We start from the raw sequence: 18,929 nt of genomic DNA, 5'->3' as shown, positions 1-18,929 counted from the left end.
TAAGGTTAATCAAAAACCGTAAGCCATAATTTAAACAACAATGCTTCCTTCAAATTATTGTATTCTTTTTTAGTTCTTTTTTGGTTTAATGCCATACTGTGTATAGTGGAAATTTAACATATTCAGTGTATTGTTGGGTGTATCTTGAAATAAGGTGCTCCTATAAATAAGGTTTAGGGCTTATTTGGACGTCCCTGCTTAAATTAAATAAAACAAAATGTAGACTCTACATTTACAGACTCTAAAGTCTCCAAAGTGTGGGGTTTAAATTCCTTGACAACCCTCCATAAAATCAGCACAGTGATATAATGACAGCCATCAGAACAATGTGACAACATAACAAACAAATTAGGAAGTTTCAGGTGATTGAGGAGCTCAAATCATATATTTTTTTTAAAATTATTTCCTTTAAAGTTACTATATGTTTAAAGCTATATAGTACTGTGTGACTTTCTGACTATTTATTATAGTGAAATGACTTAACCTTATATGGTAGCCTACAATGCATGTTTCGATTGCTATTGTAATATTTATTACCTTTTATGTTAAAACTATTTCTGGAATTCAATGTGTCCAATAATGGAATACAAGATTTATAAAATGCCTTCATTATGTGTTACATGGTGTGTGTCTTAAGGGCTACGCTAAATTCTAAATGAAGAAAAACAAAAAAGTTGTAAGCCCTGACAGACGTTAAACCAATTAGCTGGGCTGCATAATCAGCAAGAAATAAAAAAAAAACTTCAGACGCTCTGAAAATTTGGTATAAAGGGAACGTCTACAGTCAGAGTGGAAACACATCAGTTAAGAAATGTTGACAGCTTTATTTAAGCTGAAGCTCACATGCAGCACTGCTAAATGATTTTGCTAATAAATTGAATTTCATTACCTCTGTTTCTCTTTTAATTTAAAAAAAATCATAAGTCCTCTTTTCCAAAGAGAGAGACTCTGCTATGTACAAATTTAAATAATAAGCTACATGAGGTCAGTTTGGAAATGCATTTGTATATTATGTTTTTTTACAATCACGTTGCACCATTGCACTTGTTTGCCTAATGTTTACAATTGAACTGTATTATTTTCAATGCAGATTTTTAATATGCAGTCATGTAGCAGCTTATTTTCGATTTCTTTATGATAAATGTTTAAGTATTATTCCAATAAACAGACAGCAAATGCAAACTATAAGCTGTGAACAACAACAAAAGCTTCTAAGCTTGGTTTGAATATTCATCAAAAACAGTTGACTCCTTGTTCTCTTTGATTTAAAATGCCAACCGGTTAAAACTTAACCTCATGTTTCTTTTTTTAAATTTATTAAACATTTTATTAATATTATACATTATTTGCTAAATAAACTACCAACCATGACCACATTTTGTCAAAGAATGATCAAACCTTTTCAACAATTAGAAAGGTGTCACCATTCATTAATTTTAAGAACACCATTGCCAACAAAATATGTAGGAGTCAGACTTCAAGACTTTTTTTTTTAGTATGAGATTCTTCAGATATTTAGACCAGCACAGGGCATACAGAAGTTCAAATGATTGGAAGAAAGTGTCACAATTTCGGGTAGCTCATGTGAACATGAATACTTGGCATACTGTATGTAGAACATCATCTCTGCCAAGCTGGAGAAGTGCAAATTTCAAAATCATCCACTGCTTTTGAGGTCAAGAAGTTTCTAGCAGTGGGCTTGTGTGTGGTGAATAAAAGTGACGACTGAAACAGTATGTAGTAAGACACAAAGAAAGAAGAGCACGCCACTCCACAGCTGCAGTTTTCTAGGTTGGCTTTGTGTTCTCACGCCTTTACATTCTTCACCACATTTATTTTGGCAGATCCTCAAAAATCTCTTGTCCTTTTTAAACACAAGAGAGCTTTTTTTATTATTATATGCCCAATTTAAGGTGCTTACATTACCTGAATGAGGATTTACAACAGCAAAAACTGTGTACAGTGTTGGATCATGAAGCAAATGAGGTCATTTTAAAAGATAGCACCTGCACAATATACAGAAGTAGCCTATTTCACAATGAAGTGATTGATAGAAGTCTACTAATCCAGGATTATAAATGAGTTATGCAAATACAAATTGAATGTTTATGCAATGCCCACATTCATATATTCTGGGAGAAGAATAGTTGTAAAAAAAAAAAAAGATTTTACAGACAGATGTTGTCCATTACCGAGCAGGATGGGTGGCTGAAGAGCTCTCTAAAATACTAGCAGGCTGTTGTATAGTGCAGTACTATATGATAATAAAACCCCATATAATTAAAAAAGGGGATTACTATACCATATTGGCAACATCAATGCCTTCAAAGATGAAAATTATAGTTCTTGTATTATTTTTTGATAGTTATATGTTTGTATTCACAATCTTACGTTATAACTTTGAAATGTTTTTGAAGGTATTTATACATACGTCTATGTTGAAATCAGTGGGTTTAAATAATGATGTTAAATCACCCACCTTGACAAGATTTGAATTAGGACTGTGGACTAAACATGCAAAGATAAATGGTTTTTAACAAATACTTTTGACAGCTTACATCATACTGCTGCTGAAGCATGCTTTCACCCTCTTTGCTTGAACAGTAAGTCAAGTGTCTTTGTTGTGCCCATTCCAACACTGAACAAGAACAACCTACAGGAGGCCCAAGAGGCAAATTACATCCTTAAATAGATATTTACTTCAGATATTCAGACTGTACCCTCCAGTCTGAGCTGGAAGTAGACAATGGCATTTACGCAGTTCTCTTCTGCATTGTCCCAACCTTGAATGTAAGCAGAGTGTGAGTTATTGGAAACAGATGGCTGTTAAATTAGATTTGAGGGAGTGATATCATTGAACAGAGCGGCTCACCAGCCCATTCATTGGTTTTAACAACTACAATAACATTTCAGTAAAAAGGCTTAATCCTTGGCAAGATTGGTGGATCTTTTTCTTGGGGGGTGGTTGCGATTCTTTGTCTTGTATCAGCTCTGAGAGAAACATTAATAGCACGAGTATAATATCAAAGGAAATAAACCTAGTTTGCCCAAAGACTCTCTCTTGAAAGATTTACAGAAAAACATGTTAGATTACGTCAAGGTACTTGCTCCCAGTGGTCTAGATTTGCTGAGTACCAAGTCTAACTCAGTCTCTCACAGTGCCAAATAAGACACATGCCTCAAAGAAATATGGTCATGAACCTACCTCTTTGGACATGCCTTTTTTAAGGTCATAATTTCTTATTGAGAGGGAATCCTGTTATAGCATGGACTAAAGATATTGTCTCTGACAATTTCCAAAGCCTTGTTGACACAGTAGTTTAAAAATAATTTGTTGAAAGCACAAGCAAAGAAAATTAGTGGAATCAGTTGCTGAATGGTGAAATGGCTGTCTTGTGTTTCCAAAAAAATATGAGAAGCTGTCATCATACCATTTTTCTTGAGGGCTTGTATGCCAGAATGCCTGCTCTGAAATCCTTTCTTACTAAGTTAGGAGCTTTGCTATTAATTGAACTGAACTGATTCAGTTTTATGTTTTCTTTTTCACAATAGATATCTAAAGTAGGTTTTGCAGAATGTTACATCCATTACTTTTTCTTACATGTGTCAAAAAATACATATTTTAGGTAAGATGGGATAATATGTAAAGAGTGAAAAATAAAAAAAAATCCCATGAGTTCATATGAGTCAATTAGCACAACAAACAGAACCAAATGTAGTGAGTATCCACATTCTGGGTAAGAGTTTCCAGCAGTTGCTCATAGTTACTAGCAAAAGCGTTGACAATCTTAGAATTGAAATTCCAATGTGTTGGTGCGTTTCTAGGCAACCTTGCATAGCCCGCCTGCTCAATGAAAGTTACTCTCTGAAGAATTTATCCAGGCCACCCAATGTCATGAAAAAAGAAGAAAAAAAAAACTTGGTATGCACTCACTTGAGACACCGACTACAGCTATATGCCAAGGGAAAACTAGAACACATTTCTCTTATTTTGGCTTTCAACCCATTTAAACCAGAGGCCTATATAATAGTGTCATCATACATCTGTGGAAGAAGCTTCTTCATTAAATTAAACTTTGCCTTAAAGATTCTGTATTCAGAAGGCGAAAAACAGACTGCACATGTCTTCTATTAGACGATCGGAATCAAACAATTGAAATCGAATAAGAACCTTGTCATTAACATACTGAAATTTAATAAGAACCTTGTCATTAACATACTGAAATTTAATAAGAACCTTGTCATTAACATACCTCTTTACAAGAGAAGGTTGTAAAAGTTATATATGAAGTTTTCTTTATTTTATGTCCAAAATGTGAAGTAGCTCTAATCTCCATCTTTAACAGCAGGTAGATGATATTTGATCATTTTAGATATTTTGATATGAAAATGAATAACAAAGATAATTGAATATTCTTTGTGTCACACACATTCATATGGGAGACAGCTTAAGGGCTCTGGTGGTGTGGCTACCTGCCAAGCCAGGTATTGGCTCTGTGTGCTAATGACTTCTCTCTTCCTCCTTCTGCAGAAAGGAAGATTGACCTCTAACATCACTTCCATTCTGGACCCCGACCGATCCTGCCACGGCACACTGAGTCTGCTGGTCTTCTATCCAGACCCTTATGGACTGCCTTGGTCGATTTCACAGTTGTGATGGCATGCAGCTCTGACGTGATAGATCCAGAGTCGTGCTGACTACACTACAGTGAAACAAGAAGCACACACAGAAAAAGGTTTGAGGCACATCCATGAGCCCAAATTATGTAAACAAATCAAAAAGGAAAATTATATCTTTACAATGATAAAGTTGACATTTTTTCACGTGGGAGTCTGATCTTGAACTGACTCAAAGATGACCAAACTGCTGGTCATGTGGGTTCTACACAGAAGGGGGTGTGTATGGGGGGGAACAACAATGTCTGATGAAATGGCCATCAATCTCCTGTTCTGCAGTGGAAGAGAAAAGGTACTAGCACACTAAACCCCTGCTAACCACTGGCACGGTGGGTAACTAGCATTACCAGAGCCCTTAAGCTCACATGTGTGACATTTGTTAACAGTCTGTTGCAGTGCACAATATTTATGTTAGTTCCCTCTAAATACAATTAAGACGTTCTGTGCTGTCATCATAAAAATTTGATAATAAAGGGTTTATATGGCTCGGTTTTTGGTCCATGTCCAGGACAAAAGCCTGGTTAGAACTGAATATTCAATAAAATGTTTACATTTGCTAATGATGAATAATCTGACACAGCACAAGTTTCCTCATTTATTATTATTATTATTGTTTTTTTTATTTAAGGATTAAAACCATTTATCATCTAACTACTATAAATGAATGCATTGATTGTATCAGTTATACTTTTAAAAATCTAAAAAAGAGATTTTTCTCAACAAATTAAACACTTTTATTGTGCATTAAACAGGATATCCCAGATAATTTGGACTACCTGTAGTTTGTCCATGCTCAGAGGAAGTGATGCTTGTATTTAATATCATCCTGGAGCTACAGCTTATATTTAATACTCTTACACCATTAAAGCTGATCAACAAGCTCCTGGACTTGGCAATTAATTACTCTGCAAGTGGAGTTTGGTGTAAGACTGATCCTCAACATGGTGGCGCAGTGGTCGTGCTGCTGCCGCGCAGTAAGGAGACCTGAGTTTGCTTCCTGGGTTCTCCCTGCATAGATTTTGTATGTTCTCCCTGTGTCTGCGTGGGTTTCCTCTGGGTGCTCTGGTTTCCTCCCACAGTCCAAAGACTTGCAGGTTAGGTGATTTGTTCCTGCCTTGCGCCCAGGGATGGCTGGGATTGGCTCCAGCAGACCCCCGTGACCCTGTGTTAGGATATAGCGGGTTGGACAATGACTGACTGACTGGCTGAGCACCCTTCTATACTTATATTGCCAGACACTGCTCCAACTCCACCAGTAAATTTGTTGATGATACCATCTTCAACCCAAGCAAAGAAGACAGGAGGAAGCTACACACTGGAAAAGCCGCAGGACCATACTAAGTCAGTCCTTGAGTTCTTAAGGCCTGTTCTGATCAACTTTGAGGTATCCCTTGTGGCCTGTTCAGTCTGTCCCTAAGGTTCCAGAAAGTGCCACTGCTATGGAGAACATCCTTCATTTTTTCTGTTTCAAAGAAGGCAGGAAACTCTTCACTTAATGACAACAGACCAATGGCACTTACATCTCATATCATGTAGACCTTTGAGAGACTGGTCCTGAACTGTATGGGTCCTCTACTGGTAGAGCACCTAGACCCACTGTAGTTTGCCTGTTGGACAAAGATTGTAATAAAGGATGCAATTAAACATTTGCTCCATAAGGCTTATTTTCACCTGGTTGAAACTGGAAACACTATGATTGTTATCTTCTTTGATTTCTCTAGTGTCTTCAGTAAAATCCAGGGATCCCTGCTTAGGAGTAAGCTCAGAGATATATAGGTGGATGAGCCTATGGTGTCTAGGATAATGTACTGCTGGGCAGATCACAGTTTGTGAGACTCAAAGATTCTTTCTAATATGGATGTGAGCAACACTGGAGCACCACAAGGAACAGTCATGTCTCTTTTTTTCTTCACTCTGTACACCTCATACTATAAATATAACACCAGGTCATGTCACTTTTTAGAAATTCGCAGATGATTCTACACACATGGGGTATATTAATAAAGTGGGATGGGACAGAGTATATAGCAGTCAGTTGGAGAACTTTGTTTGTTGGTGCAAAGAGAATTGTCTGAAACTAAACATCAGCAAAAAATAAAACACATGAAGCACCATGGAGCCTCAATGTCCAGTCAATATTCAGGGAGAAGACGTAGAGGTGGTGTAGTCGTACAAATACTTGGGGGGTCCACATCAATGAAAAGTTGGATTGGTCTCATAACACAGAGGAACTATATAAGAGACTGCATTCCTTTAATGTGGGTAGTGTCAGTCACCAAATCTTCTACAACTCTGGCCTATAAGAGTTTCTGTCCTTTGGTATGCTGGGCTGTAACATCACTTCAAGAGAGGACCACCGAATGAACAAGCTAATTAATAGGGCAGGCTCAGTTATGGGACACACTCTGGACATCCTGGAGGTAATAGCAAAGGAGAAAGTTAAAACAAAACTGAGTGCCATTATAAACATTGCTGCACATCCTCTCTGTGACACCCTGACACTGAGAACTTTCAACCAATGAATTATTCATCAGTGGAGTGTCAAGAAACACTACTGGGACTCCTTTATACCAACAGAAATATGCCTGCTTAATGCCTCACTGTGAAGTCAGAAGTTTTCGTTCTTGTTAATTTTCTTTCTTTTAAGTCATTCTAGTGTGTGTTCATAGCATAGTGTGTTTGTATATATATTTATTTATCTGTCTATTTGTTTTTTTAAATGGATACTGTACAAAGCCAAATTTACCCAGGGGACAAATAAAGTTATCTTGTCCTATCTTATCTTATCATATGCGGAAGAGATGACTTTCAGAGATCTGCCATCTAATAATTATACCAGCACAACAGCAAAACCAGCAAAGCAGACCACACTCTCATTTACATTAGAGGGGTTTCTGTGGAGAGGATCAGTGCTTTAAGTTTTTTGTAGTCACAATTACTAAGAGCCTAAAGTGTACACAACACATCTTGGCTATTGTCATGAATGCTCACTAATGTCTTTATATTGTCAGCCTCTCTGCTCTCTGTTCAGGATATAAAGTATAATAAACATGAAGCCATAGAAAACTTAACAGTCTTATTAAAGGTCTTTGGTAACCCTCTCTTCCGTCATATGGTACATATGTATATGGGGGGGTTAGGAGCACAAACTGATACAGTGCATTGCCGCACCCACCACATGACAAACCAACTGAGGACCCCAGGTATAGATGTTGTACTTAAATGTATAATGTTGTATTTTTAGTGTCAGTAGTCTTTGAGAGACATACAAGTAAGAATTTCTTTATATTGTGTACACAGGACAATACATTTGTGCTTGAAAATGTCTAAAACTCTGGGGAAATAAATGATATTAATAAAATATTGTTGCATTTTAAGACAATTTATTAAAACTGAACAAAACTAGTCAAACACATTATTGATTACCTGTAGACCGTAACAGTTTGTCTCATGTTTATTATGTGTATTGCTCCAGGGGAAGTACAGAGACAGAGAGAGATCATATGGAGCACTGGAAGAAATCTTTCTGCATATCAGGAATGGGAGGTTGATTACCTTTTTGTGTTTCTGTTTTTCTTTATGTGTATTCATTTTCTATTCCCATTTGTTGTTGACTTTCATCATTATTTCAATAACATGATCAAACACATATCTAGTTTCTAAAGTTTTTGCCTTGTTCAGATGTATTTTATTAATTTTATTTTATGTACAATGACTGATTTTTTTTTTTCTGTTCTCTTTGTATTTCAATGAGTGATGTCATTTTTGGCCATGAATGCTACTCATTGCTGGGCATGGTGGCCCTATAAAAAAAGGCAGCACGCTTAGTAAAGCATTCGAACTTTGACCACTCAAAGGAAAGGCTTGGTGAAAGACTAGCGCTCGAACTTCATCAAGAAAGAAAGCAATTAATGAAAGAAAATCTGGTTTTGTTTCATGACTTTGATTTTAGTTCAGTTCAAATAATGTTAAAAAATGAGTTCAGTGTGCAGACTTTTGACATTTCTGACTGTTCTTTTCTGCCTATTCACAAACAAGGCACTTTTGTTCCCTGTCTTATCAATGTGAAGAAGTAACTGTGCTACTTGTCTAAGACGGGTTGAAATCTAAGTAATCAATGTAGACCTCAGTGGTAATGTTTGTGTAACCGACTGGAATCCGTCCTACTCCGCCACTGTGTTGAGAAAATCAACTTAAAGGCACGTAGGGGCAAAGCAGAATTTTATATTTTTTCCTTTCCAGAAACAAAAAGAAAAGTGGACAGGGAGTCACACAAACAGTAATACTACTTACAATATATTATTTACATTTTACCAGGAAAAACTATTTACAACATACATACACAATAAAAATATTCAGATTTAATAATTTTACATATTACGAGGGGCGAATCAGTTATAAACAGGAATTTTCATGCTCTGTTCTTATAAAGAGTGCAAGGTAGACTTGACTCATTGGACAAATACATGCATGTTTGAAGTTGTCGTTAGTAGTGTTAGCTGCTCTTTCCCCCCCTTCCTGTCAGTTGCAATCAATATGTCAGAACAGGAGGTACAAAGCAGTGTTGCACAGCGGATTAGTATTAAACTTTTGACAAATGAAGGAGTCATTCCATCTCAGATTTATTCCAGACTTAAAAATCAGTTTGGGGATGAGTGTCTCTCTCAGTCTAGAGTGTATGATTGGCAAAAGTCATTCAGAGAGGGACTATCACGTCTTTAGTTCACTTAAGGAATTTTTAGGAGGGTTGAAATTCAAGTCGAATGAGGAGGTTATTGACGCTGTGCAAGAATGGGTCAACATGCAGTCAAAAGACTTCTACTCTTCTGGGAATAAGAAGCTTCCTGAACGCAGGAACAAGTGGATTGCAGTGGCGGTAGACTACAAAGAAAAATAGTGTGTAAGTCATTTCATTGTATTCAATAAATAAAGTGCAGCTGATAAATTCCTGTTTATATTTGAATGCCCCATATATTAAAAAAAATAGAATAGCATAAATGTCCAGAAAAAAAAACAGAAAAGAGGACAAGGCATTGCACAAACATCTTCTCCCCTAAATAATACATCGTAATGATTACAAATGATTATAAACATGACTATTAATAAAAACTAAATAACATAAATTTTAAAACTGCGGTGGGCTGGTGCCCTGACTAGGGTATGCTTCCTGCCTTGTGCCCTGTGCTGGCTGGGATTGGCTCCAGCAGACCCCCGTGACCCTGTGTTAGGATATAGTGGGTTGGATAATGGATGGATGGATGGATACATTTTAAAAATAAAAACTCAAAATATACACATTGTTATGTTGTACACCACGCCAAATTACATTAAAATGCTGTGTCACCATGCTAAGAGAATAACCTTTAAGTTTTTATTTTTCAAAAGTAAACCAATAAAAACTACATGTATCTGCGTTTTTCCAAAATGAACAAAGTTCAGCAGGTCTAGCATAAAAATGGGATTCAACAAAAGCCTGACGTGCTGAAATGATTCCACAGACAAAATATCTTTTTTTTTTAAAGTTTTAGTTAAAATTCAAAGTAAAGCAGTTCACACAAAAAAGAGAAAATTAAAATAGCAAAAAAAAAAAGAAAAATTCTTGTTAAGAAAAGTTCTGTTCAAGGCTTAAAACTTGTTACATTTCAAATCGTTACAAATCAATTCAAAACGTTTCTGAACCATTTCAAAACAGTCAGAAAACTGTTTGCCTGTCCCATTTCTAAGTTGAAAATTGGTCTTTTAAGTCCCTGTGTACTGGGACCTGCTCTAAACAACAACTGACTCAATTAACACACTGTATCTCAGTTATAGCAAGAAAGTTCTATCTCTTACTAACTTATGGGGGATTTAGACTATACCATTGTCTATGACTATAAAAGAAAATTATATTCTATTCAAATTAAGCAAACACTAATATGAGTTTAACTCAAAGCTTTAGCTTTCTATGATTGGCTTTTACACCACATATAAGAAATTTGGAAAAAAACACACAACTTAATACACATTCAAGCATTTCCAAATAATATACATAACAAGTAAAATAAATTAAACTTATGAAGGGCTTGAGGAGAGCTGAAAACATGACTTATCCCTACAGCATCCACTATGCGCCTGTCTGCTTAAGAGAGAAACCTGGTGCATGCAGTCTATGGGGTGTGACATTAATTAGCACCTACTAACTATATACAAGAACTGTTGATTTTGGGAAGGTTCATAATTTAAACTACAAAAAAAAAAAATTAAATCACAAGACAGATTACACTTTGCTACATTTGCAGTGCAGTGTGTTCATCCGCTAGCTGTGTCCCTGTTGTATACCATTTGGTATAGGATTCATAAAAGCACTGCTAATGTTTACGATGTGCCACCTGTTGGATAACAAAGACATAGCAACCAGACTGACACAGACACAGACAGACACTTGTCCTATTATCAAGATAGATTCCTCATCCTATTACAGCAGGATTAGTATCATAAAAGACTGGGTTCCAGTGTAAATCCTGAAGCCTGAAAGGCATTTAAAAAATACAAATCGTTTTCTTGTTTTAATATTTCATTTTAGTTTTGAAAACCAGAACATTAGAATGGAATTCTACTCAATGAAAACATATAATAATAACATAGTAGATAAAACCATTTACTTCAAAATAACTACAAAGAAATCAAAGAAAAAATAGAATTATAAAGGGAAAAAAACAAGACAAGATTCAACTCCCACTCTAAGACAAGGACATCCTTTGATGTTCTATTGTAGGAATGCTTTCCAATAAAGAGAATAAGAAATCCTTATGCTGCATTGCAAGCTTGGCCTTACTAAGATTCATTAGCCTTCAGTGGTTAGGACTTCAGGCCTCTAGATACATTAGTGTACTCAAGTCTTTATTTCAAATAAATATTGCACATTCACACTGACTCTTGACTTCCAAGAAAAATTCAAGGGTGTAATCAAACATTCTGAAAACCTTCAAGGCAAAAGATGTTTTTTTGTTTGTTCAACAAACATAGAAAAAGCGCCTTCTCATATTTTCCATCTCTTCAGCAAGTGACAAATGATAGACCACAACTGTCAAAGCAAGCATGAACCCAAACTGGAAATAATGCTTTGCGTGCCTGAGCGTCATGAGTAATTTAACAATTGTTTCAATGATATTTTTGGATTCAAACCTGTGTTTATTTTTTCTGGATGCATGTTTCTAGCAGATGCAAAGAAACTTGAGTGATGTGGCCTCTAGCTTTAAACCCTGCACTGAGTGACACTTTTGGGAACAAAAGAGCAGGAAAGACTTCTAACAGCAGCATTTTTTTTAATCCCATCAGATTGCAGGCATTGGATTGCACACATGACTAGTATTTAAGCTCAAAAAAGTATCTGCATTATTATAAGCACAGACAGTGTTTATATAAAACAATGTTCTCTATAACTCAGTTTCATATGAGACTCTACCATGTAAACTGTAAAAAAAAATCTACCAGAATAGTCATAGTTAAAACACAAAATAACAGCCACTAAAAACTCAAAACAGCATGCAATACGTACATATAATGCATGTGTGTAAAAGTTCATTTTTAATAGGATTGTGAAGTTTCCAATAATAAAATATACTAAATGTGATTTAATAATATAGGAGAGGAGAACAAATTCAAGTCTATATAAATTCCAGTGAAGTTTATCCTGTGAATCCACAGTTCTCAGGACAAAGCAAAGTCTGTCTTTGCTAAACCAACCAACTAACACTACTAATACTGTGAATTTCCCCTTGGGATTAATAAAGTATCTATCTATCTATCTATCTATCTATCTATCTATCTATCTATCTATCTATCTATCTATCTATCTATCTATCTATCTATCTATCTATCTATCTACCCAACCCTACTCTGGTCATTCTACAAAGTACTGCAATACATGTTGGTGTCCATGATTATGGTGGAACAGAGCAAAGATTTGACGGTGAATTTACTAAGGTGTATAGATATCTGCCATTCACTCTGATAACTTTTCTTAGGGCCAGGGGGATTATAAGTTTGTCGATGTAAGATATCCCCCATTTGTCTCACCGTTTAAATCACGTTTGATATACATACTTTTTTTTTTTAAGTCTAGTATACTGATTAGATACACTGGTTATGCTGTTCATATTGCAACTTAGTCAATTAGTTATTTGCTTTTAACTGAAAGCTTGGCATTCATTATGAAGTGTTACTGATGTTCCTCTATCCCGTTTCTCTTCTCTGTATCATATTGTGGCATGTAATGCCACTTCTACATCGCCAGGCTACCATTCCAGCCAATGATTGTAACACCAGAAATTTTGATAGCTTTGGTATTCACCATATAATCATTGTTTCTTATTAGACATTTCAGTTCATATTTGTGATACTCTAAAATGGCTAGTAGAGAGATTATTTGGTCTAGGACAGTGGTGAGCAACGCTGGTTCTGGAGGGCCACAGTGGCTGCAACGTTTTGCTCCAATCTAGTTGCTTAATTAGAAATCAATCCTTACTAATAATTGGTCTTATTTATTTTCATGGCTTGTTAGTGTTTTTATTCTGTCACATCTGGTCTTTCTTATATTGTAGTTTTTTTTTTCTTTCTAAGGACATCATCCAGATGATATAAAGCCTAAAATGAACAAGTCATTCTCTGTCTTTCACTTTTTTCTCTTCAGCTTCCTTCCAAATATTTTATTAAACCAGTGTAAGAACAAAAACTAGAAAGCTTACGAAAGTTTGGGGCACCAAAGTGATCACTGTAAAATAGAAAGATCTCAAATCAAGCTGCAAAAACAGAAAATAAATGCAAGCAGTTTTCTTCAGATGAGAGTGAAGAATTGACTCCCTCAAGATGGCGGAGGAGCTGGGTTTAAGGGCTGGGAAGCAGAAGAGGCAGGTTCAGGTGGTCAGAAAATGGAGGTGATGTCATCAGTGGAAGTTCTGTCAATCATCTGTTCTGTAGAGGAAGAAGGAGAAGTGGTATTAAGTGTTAGTCAAGCCCTGGAGTTGTCCCCTAATCACACATGTGATAGTGGTATATTAAGGGAACAGGGCACATAACTAAATTAATTTATACAAAATCAAAACTATACACAAAGATAATTAATAAAACAATATTCAAAAACAAAAGGAACACAATAAAGGAATTACATTTATGCCAGGGTCTCACAATATGACAGCAGGAGAAAGCAAAAATTATAAACATGAGTAAAAACTCAATAAAAAAATATAAATGTGACTAATCGATTTCTGGATCTCAAAAGTCCCCAGATCACTGCATGGATGATTATTAAAGCTTCATGAACCATTTAGAAATATTAAACACAAGAATATAACTAACCAATCTAAACTCTGAATCTTAACATATGAATCTAAATAATGAAAACTAAATTCAAATTGAAAAACAAAATCCAAAATATAAATAAGAATGTGAAAATTCTAATTTTTTGAACAAGAAATCAAAATTCCCATAAGGGTATCGTGAGTTAAAAGAGGCCCAAAGCAATTCCGTAGCATTATTGCAGTGGTAAATGTTTTATCGGCTACAAATCCCACAACTCTAAATCATTACACTGTAAATGGAGGCTACACTCTGGTAAGCAGTGGCTGACATAGTCTCAAGCAGCAAAGCCTGAAAAAATTAAACTAAATAATACCTATTACTAAATAAAAGGAAGGGAAGAAAGCAAAGCTCAGGCTGAATTGTGATAAATGCTGGATTAGGTGTGTTAACATAATCACTGTATGAAGGGACAGATTTATTAAACAAATTCTCAGCTATTTATTAATAGTTTCATGTGAGACTCTGACAGGGATCTAAGGATCTTTGAGGGTCTTCATGTGTGGTTCTGCATTTTTATTAAGTGTAGACAATGATTTGTCCATTAAAATAAGGTTTCTTTTTCTAGTGTCACACGCGTGCGCTTAGGAGCCAGTCAACAAGCCCAGAGGTGAGCGATATATTACCTGAAAAGGGGTTGAACTGTGGTACTGATATCTCTCTCTCTACCTATTCTGAACCAACGAGGAAAAATAATAATAATCCACACTCACCATCAACATTTCTGATACTTGAAAATGGCTCCTCAATAGTATCTTCTTCAGAGTTGACGTCACTTCCGACTCTCGCAGATGACGTTACTTTTCCGGTCCCTCAAAGATAATGTCACTTCTGGTCAAGACTGATGATGTTACTTCCGGCCAGTCCCGATGTCGTCACTTCCAGACCCGCAATAATGACATCACTTCCAGTGAGTTCAGATGACGTAATTTCCGTTGCCAGCTAACTTCCTGCCAACTTATTTCCTGTGGCCATTTTCTGTATAAAAATGATCCTCTCAGCACTGTTTGGTTGTTGAATGTGCAATTCACTTTGACCATATTGATTCCAGACATTATACGGGGAAATTCCCCAACTCTTTTCAACGTGTTTTTGACCTTTATGTATCACACTAGTTATCAGCAAGACATTATTACACATATTCTGTTAATAAAAAAAAATCAGAAAAGAAAGTGTAAACTGGTTAGATGTTTTTTTTTTTTAAATAGATAAATCTTTTTTTAAATGGCACATTAACTAACTTCCAGTTAAGTCAACTATAACGACAATAATAGGTCTTTTGAAAAGGATGACTGTCACAGCAGCGCTAGAAAGATCTTGCTTGACTGGTTATGTGGCAAGCTAGGCTCCTGCATCTTTTTGTTAGAGTCCTTGTTACACTAGAACTGGCATTTAAAATTAAAACTACACTCTTTGTTTGCACAAATTAAGAAAACAATAACAGTGAAGAATACAAAAAGGAAAAACACAAAAGTGAAAAAGGCAGGCCTATGTAAAAAAGGTACCATAACCTCTATAGGAGGGGACAGCTACCATATTCTACTGACGCCTTAGCCCATCACATCCGCTTTACTTTTTAAATGCCCTAGGGTGAGATTTATAGAAAAGACTGGCCGAGAATGTGGGTACACAAATCTTTCCTTTGCAAAAGCTCGGGTTTATAAAGAACACTTTACAGGAGAACTTGTGTATATTTATTGCAACTCTGACCCATGCATACACAGCATTTTTGGAGAAACTGGGAAATGACAACACCCTTGAACAAGTAGGGAAATGCAAACAAACCAGCTGTTTGATAACTCGTGTATATAATAATCACTGAGCTTCTATTATGATGTGAGTTGATGTGACAAACATATTAAACCTCAGAAATGATGAATGTAATGTACAGACTCTATTTTGGTTCCCTTTTAGGAGGTTGCTCTGAAGAACATTTTTGTTTTTTTGTCAGTTTATATAGCCTAATGTTGTCACATTTCAGTGAACTGACCAATAAGTCCTGAATATCTCAGCTAAGCTTCTGCTCCATTATGGCTGCTGTGCTAGAAGCTGTTAGTTAACTGATGAGGCACTGTGTTCAGTTTCTGTATGTTATGGGTGGACACACATAAAACTGTGTTTTTGCTAATATAAAAAAGCAATTTGCAGTAGTGAAGTTTTCCTGAAGTAATAAGAGTAATTTAATGCACTCAGTATTGAAAAAAGGGAACCTAGAGAGAATGAAGCTGCTTTTGTTAACTATTAAGGTACAACATCTTAAAGGTCAAGAAAATACTGACAAACGTCATGGCTTAGTGGCATAGGTTAACGCATGATTCATTTATTTTGAGGCACAGCAGCTTTGGCAGATGACTTGCTGATTGTTCAGTATCTGATGGCTGGCTTGTTGGTTAGAAAAATCACGGAACCCTCAGTTTTTCATATGGCTTGTACTATTTGTTGTATGAACTCTTGTGTCATTATATATGCAATTTGATAGTGGCTTCCCATTCAGATGCTGTCATCTTATGCCTTTAAAACAAACCCCAGAAAATATAGGAGAAGCACTATGATGCCGCAAATTTTCTTGCGCACTCAGTCGTAGAGCCAACTATAGGAGTCCTCAAATGCAGGTCGTAGTGTCTCAGTGTATTAGGTGTGAGGCTGATCTACCAACCGGTTAAGGTCTGCAGCATCGTGATTGCATATCATTGGCATATTCATTAGCATAGTCCATATACAGTGGAACCTCGGGTCACGACTGTAATTCGTTCCAAAACTCTGGTTGCAACCCGATTTGGTCGTGACCCGAAATAATTTCCCCCATAGGATTGTATGTAAATACAATTAATTCGTTCTGGACCATACGAGCTGTATGTAAATATACATTTTTTTAATATTTTTAAGCACAAACATAGTTAATTATACCATAGAATGCACAGTGTAATAGTAAACTAAATGTAAAAACATTGAATAACACTGAGAAAACCTTGAACAGAGAAAACTAACATTGCAAGAGTTCACACTATAACCTTATGAACCGCTCTCTATAAACACTTTTTTTAAGCAGTTTTAAGAGTTTTAAGCACAGGGAAAAAATGAACATTTGAAAAATCCGTAATTTATACAAAAACTAACCATAAACAACCAAGAAAACTAACCTTGCATAAGTTGAGTTCTGGCATGAAGGAAGTGAGGAGGAACTGGGTGGAGAGGAGATTACAGTTTTGAGGTAAAGTCTGTGACGATGCGAGTTCGCTGCATGCTCCCATCTCATTTACAGGAGTCCATAAACCCATCACTATCGGTAGTGTTACCGATGAAAACTACAGTGAGGCACTACAATAGAGCAATCGAATGGAGCAAAAAGTGCCAAGTGCTTTTATTAAAATCAACAAAACAACAATCAAAAACAAAGTCCAAATTAAATAAAGTGCAGTGCTTTCAGAATCCTTCAATAAATAAATGATCCCATAAAAACAGAAGTGAAGTGAAGGTTAAAATCCAATAGAAAAAAGTCTTCATTAAATACAATGAAATTAAAACAATGCTGGAAGCAGTCTCTTTAAAAACAAGCCTGGTACATTCATTAACTGCTTTCTCGGCCTTACTGCCTTCTTTAACTGCCTTCGTGCATTCTCTCTCTCTCTCACTTGCTCACTCACTCTATTGCGCTCTCTCTCTCACTCGCTTGCTCGCTTCACAGGGCATGCACAGGGAGAGACTGAACATGTGCGGAAATTATCGGCACGTACGAACTGGAAGGGAAACTGGCTTGTACGTCACCCGAGTGTGTGGTCGTGAACAGATGCCAAAGTTTGGCGAACGTTTTGGTCGTAACCTGATTTGTACATGGTCCGAGACGTTCTTGACCCAAGGTTCCACTGTATGGTTGTTTAAGGGTGGCAATCCTATGCAGTTTCTAGGTGCATTCATGTATGCACATTTACAAGATGATTGTGATTTATAAAGGGTATATTGCATAGAAATGTGCGTACGCCAGGTTTTAATTTTTTTTTTTTTTTTGCTAAACACAGTTTCCTGTTTTTTGGATTATGCATACTTTTACACACAAATCCACCCAAAGTTTTACAAATGAGAACACTGATCACTAGGTTAGTGTCAAAGATCATTTTTAAAACATATCAAGATCATTTAGACATATAAATACCTGGTAGTGCAGCTGGATGACAAATTGGACTGGACTGCCAATACTGATGCTCTGTGTAAGAAAGGTGAGAGCCGACTATACTTTCTTAGAAGGTTGGCGTCCTTCAACATCTGCAATAAGATGCTGCACTTGTTCTACAAGACGGTTGTGGTGAGTGCCCTCTTCTACGCGGTGGTGTGCTGGGGAGGCAGTATAAAGATGAAGGACGCCTCACGCCTGGACAAACTTGTTAAGAAGGCTCCATTGTAGGAGTAAAGTTGGTCAGTTTAACACCTGTAGCAGAGCTAAGCAAACTCCTGTCAATCATGAAGAATCCACTGCATCCACTGAACAGTGTCATCTCCAGGCAGAGGAGTAGCTTCAGTGACAGACTTTTGTCACTGTCTTGCTCCACTGACAGACTGAGGAGATTGTTCCTCCCCCACACTATGCGACTCTTCAATTCCACCTGGGGGAGTAAATGCTAACATTACTTAAAGTTATTGTCAGCTTTTACATGCATTTTTATTACTCTTTAATATATATATATTTTTTTTTGTACCGTATCAGTATACTGATGCTGGATTATGTGACTTTCACCTTGGGATTAATAAAGTATCTATCTATCTATCTATCTATCTATCTATCTATCTATCTATCTATCTATCTATCTATCTATCTATCTATCTATCTATCTATTATCTATATATATTTAAACCATCAGGTAACATTACTGAATAAATACTATTGAACACCATTCATCCATCAGTTTTCAAAATGTGCATAT

Source organism: Polypterus senegalus, chromosome 6 (assembly GCF_016835505.1).
Source record: "Polypterus senegalus isolate Bchr_013 chromosome 6, ASM1683550v1, whole genome shotgun sequence".
Lineage (NCBI taxonomy): Eukaryota > Metazoa > Chordata > Cladistia > Polypteriformes > Polypteridae > Polypterus > Polypterus senegalus.
The sequence above is the reverse complement of the archived record's forward strand: the minus strand, read 5'-3'. Positions refer to the sequence as shown.